General features: G+C 51.8%; 1 pseudogene; it reads right to left on the bottom strand.

The window, feature by feature from the left end:
• Positions 1–4,749: 4,749 nt before the first annotated feature.
• Positions 4,750–5,000, bottom strand: part of LOC126321980 (large subunit ribosomal RNA) — a 2,897-nt pseudogene continuing 2,646 nt past the window's right edge.

Genomic DNA, 5,000 nt, shown 5'->3' on the forward strand with positions numbered 1-5,000 from the left:
AGACCTGTGTTTCCATACATCTGTTGTATATTTTCGTGAGGCCCGGAGCCAGTTTGTTTGCAATACATTGCAGAACTTCTGCAGGAATTGCATCCGGCCCCGGGGCCTTGCGCTTTGCAAAGGAGCGAATAGCTGCCTTCACTTCCTCGATGGAGTAGGGGTACACCTGTATGTTGTTGTGGTAGTGTAACTGGTCTTGCCGTCTTATTTCCTGCTGCATCTCGGTGTCAGTGTCAGGTCGATCGTCTGGGAGGAGCACCCTCATTAGCTCCTCAGCGGTCTCTGACCAGTCCTGTGTCATTCTGTCTGCGTCGCCGACTCTTACAGTCGAGAGATGCATTGGTGAGTGAATTTTTTCCCTAACTATTTTGTATGGTGTACCCCATGGATCCAGAGTCAGGTGAGACTTTACAAAATCTTCCCAGCTCCGCTGGCGATGTTGTCGGAGAGTCTCCTTGAAGAGCCATTTCCTTCTCCTATACTGGGCAAGATGGTAGTGCCGTTCCTCCTGGGTGAAGGACCTTTGATAGCTGCTTCGTGCTCTTCTCATAGACTGCCTGAGCCGGGTGAGCTCTGGAGTCCATGGAGAAGTCGCTTTTCGTATGAAGCGCCTTCGCGTTGGTATTGCCGCGGCCAAAGCCGCCCTGATTGAGACAATTAAGGCCCCTACGGCCTCCTCCACTTCAAAAGGACCGTCTCCCAGCTCCGGAGGATGAAATTCCGCCTCCAACAGGTCCCAGTCTGCTCTCCCGTAGTCGTACTGCATTGTCCACCCCTCTGGCACATGCTCCACTTGTGATGCTATCGTAAATTCAATAGCGTTATGATCACTGGTGGTAATGTTGTCATTGACCTGCCAATTTTGAATAGTATTCACAATGTTTGTTGTACAGAGCGTGACATCAATAAAGGACGCTGCCCCAGCTCTGCTCCTGTAGGTAGGAGGGTTGCCGGGGAGATTTACAACATTTAAATTATGTTCCATAATTATATCTTCCAGTGCCTGTCCTCTTTGATCTTGAACTTGGCTGTGCCATAGGGGGGATTTTGCGTTACTGTCCATTGCTATTATTATTGCTTTGCCTGCTAGGGCTCGCAATACTGTAGATAACTGCCCAAGATAAATATTGATTGGATCCCTGTATTGACAGTATATATTGATTATATACCAAAATGTATTATAAAAGTTTATCTCCACAACCGTTACATGGGAGGTGCAATACTGTGTCAAGACAGTGGTTTTAATTAACTTGTTGTAAATGACAATTGCTGACATGGGATTTGGACCCATTGATATTACCTGGGCAGTGACGGGAAAGCCTGTGACCTTGCCGGAGGCAGAGCTTGGCTCTTGAATTAGCATAACATCGATGTTCTTTTCTTCCGCTATCTTTCGGAGCTCCTGAGTTACGAGGGAGCTCCTCATAGCATTTATTTGCAGGACTTTTATCTTAGTCCGGATGTCTGGTGTAGAAATGGCTATCAGGCCATACCTGGGCAGGATCAAAACCAATCCTGCCGTGCATCTTGACCATGTTTTTATAGGTCTTGTCAATATCAAACTCCCGACCCCGTCTGATATATAATTTTGACACTAAGTCTTGTAATTTTTCGAAATCTGTGGGAATATTTAACGCGGCAAGATGAATACAGTCTGCATCCTCCAGTGCCGGGAATGTGACCTTCTCTCCGCGAGGATGCCCGACCCTCACCAGCTGCCTCAGAGCCGCGTTTAGGGCTGTGGGTTCCTCCAGTCTTGACAGTCTTAACGTTTCCTCACAAATGGTGTATGTGTCTCCTGGTGGACACTGAGTGTACATTTTTCCAACTTGAATTGTTTCAACATCCTCTTGCGTCATTTTTGGAGTCTGCTGGTGCTCTGCTGCAGAGACTGGCGCGGCAGCCGACGACGACTCCGCCCCCGAGGACGAGCGGGAACCCCCGCTCCCGGCGGATGAAGCCGCCCCGCCGGTCACCGCCACCTCCCGGAAGCCTAGATGACCCCTCCCTGTGGCCAGGAAACCCCCGACCTGACAGGAGAAATCCGTCGACTCCGGCCGCTCTGTCGGAACAGGAAGTGTGTAGGTCTCTCCCTCCTTGCGCGTGAGAAAGCCCCCACTCTGTGAAGAGGTAGACTCCAAGTTGGTCTGCTCGGTCGCCGGATCTCCTGGAGGACTCCTCCTAATGGCCAGGAAGGACCCAACCTGGCAGGAGAAGTCCCGCATCTCCGGTTGCACGTCTGGAACTAAGACAGAATAGACCTTCCACTCCTCCTCTCGCTCGTCGACCGCCGAGGGCAGAGATTCCTGTGATTCCTTGAGCTTCCGCCACCGACCTGCATCTCGCAACTGTTTGCTCGGTGATTTTCGAGTGACTCTATAGCGCGTTGCCATAGTCTGTCCTCTGTATGAGCCGCTGTATCATTATTTTATAGGTTGCACACTCCTTACCGGGAGTGTTGCAGGTGCGTTTCCGGTATTTACAAGGGATGCAGGTGGGCGTTTCTTTGTCGCACTTTGTTTTGTCATGCTTTTCGCTTCCACAATTCCCACATACTGGGTTTAGGAAGCTACAGTATTTTGCAACATGTCCGTAATCGTGACATTTGGTACATTTAGCAAGGGCAGTATAGTCCTTGACGGATATTGCATTATAGCCTACGTATAGTCTATTGGTTGTAATGATCTGTTTACGCAATTCCGGTGACACTTCAATGGCATGGTGCACAGTGTTTCTGTCACGAGGACCTGCCTTGAAGCGGACCTTGAATTGTTCTATGAATTCTTCGCGAGTCATTTTGTCCTCAAAATTCTGTGCGTAAACACAGTCAGCCACGTCGTCCTGGGTCATATATGATGGTACATCGTACATCATCATAAGTGGCCTTCGCTTTCTGGGCTTTTCGCATGTAAATGACTCCTGAATTTTAGTATTGTTCATTAGTTTGTCACTGTCCTCAGTAGAGGCCAGTTCGACTATCAATACGTTTTTTGTAGTCCTTATCTGATTTATTTTGATTTTATCTACTCTAGGGTTTATACTCTTTTCAAACTTGGCTTTTGCCGTTTTGACATCGTCCCCTTTCTTAGGCTTTATGAAGACTGTTGGGACAGCTTTCTGTACGTTCTGCTTTATCGTATCTTGCACCGTACGTTTTGTCGTGATTGGTGCTGCCGCAACTGCAGCATAAGACTTCTGGGGCTTTGCCGCCTCTTTTCTAAGGCGGTCATTTTCCGCCTTTATCTCTTCATATTGCCCCTCGAGCTTGGCATGCGCCAGAGCCCAGTTGGCAACTTCCTCTTTGATCACCCTGATTTGATCTGCGGTGATCTTTCCATGTTTAACGCTTCGGTCTAGAAGCCGAAGAAAATGGGCGTGTCGCTCCATGACGGAGACGTTTGATCTTGCATCGAATGGAGCGTCTTGCTCCAATAGCGCCGTATCACTCTCCACGTTTTCTGCCATCATTGATGAATTGAAGAGTGATAAATTGGAGGCCCGTCTCTTACCCCGGACCGGCCTCTCTGGCATGGGGGGGGGCAAATTGCAGCTCGCTCACCAGTCCCGCCCCTTGACCAAGAGCTTTAAGAGCTGCTGGGTTTAACACGCCGTTTCCAGCGCACTAGTCCCCTTCCACAACCACATCACTGGGGATTTCACCCGTCCCTCCCCGGCAAATGCCCACCGCATTCCGGAGAGGCGGATTCACCTCTCGGCCTTCGCCCCCTACTCGGCCGAGTTCCCACCTAAAGGCCAAGAACCCAGTCCTACCCAGGTGCTGGGTCGGTCCCCCAGACTTTCGGGGGTCTGGCCCCATCTAACCTAGCCGGGGACATGTCACCATGCCCCGGCTTGACGGAGCATGTCCGGGACATCCCGTTCACGGCGATGAGCCTTTGCCGGCTCGGGCCGTGATCCCTCCCCAGCGAATGTGGCCGTGGGGTTTGCAGAGCTGAGATGTTGTTTGCCCTGCGAGGGACAGATCTTGTGTCCCTTGCGACGCAGCTTCCCCTGCGCCATGCACCCTTTGCTTTCGCCTTGGGTTGGGGGACCATTTAACGTCGTCCAGGACGTGAGGAACTGCAGCAGCCAGACCGCAGGGCCCCAGGATCGTCGTGAGACTTACCCTCATACCCTCGCCCAGCCGCCGCGCTCAACTCAGGAGAGACTGGTGGTGTGTCTCTCGTTACGCAGCTTCCCCTGCGCCACGCACCCTTTGCTTTCGCTTGGGTTGGGGGCACTTAACGTCTTGCCGCGACGGGAGTTTTACGTCCTACCTTGACACACGACAACCCTCACAAATCCACAGCCCAGAGATGTTGAAGGTGGTAGCTGGGTCTTATATTGTGGAGTTTGACATCATCGAGACGGTGCGGCACTCAAGCCCGAGTTACGTTCCCCAGGGGGGTCTCCACACGTACCGGGGGATCATGACCGACCATGTCTCACCCACCGCTTTTGCTAATTAACGGTGGGCCAGTGCGGACCGTGAGGATTGCACCCAGTTAAGGGCTAGCCGTTTAACGTCATGCATGGACGGCCCATCCCGTGTTAGCTTCGCCCCATCTAAGGGGGTTACTGAGCCAGAGAGCCACGACAAGGCCACGAGATTGGACATTACGGTCCCCGCCCCACTCAGGTTCCTCTGAGCCCCGACGCGTTCGTTGACTTCAGGGAATCAGAGGGTCTCCTGGCGGTTTTAACCCAGTTATGGGAGGCAACACACCTCCCCCAGGTGGCGCTGCGCAGACCGCTTTTCTCTGGAGTAGATAGGGACAGCGGGAATCTCGTTAATCCATTCATGCGCGTCACTAATTAGATGACGAGGCATTTGGCTACCTTAAGAGAGTCATAGTTACTCCCGCCGTTTACCCGCGCTTACACTAGATCGCGTGTTGTTGACATTCAGAGCACTGGGCAGAAATCACATTGCGTCAACACCCGCTAGGGCCATCGCAATGCTTTGTTTTAATTAGACAGTCGGATTCCCCCAGTCCGTG

This window comes from Schistocerca gregaria, unplaced genomic scaffold, assembly GCF_023897955.1.
Source record: "Schistocerca gregaria isolate iqSchGreg1 unplaced genomic scaffold, iqSchGreg1.2 ptg000779l, whole genome shotgun sequence".
Lineage (NCBI taxonomy): Eukaryota > Metazoa > Arthropoda > Insecta > Orthoptera > Acrididae > Schistocerca > Schistocerca gregaria.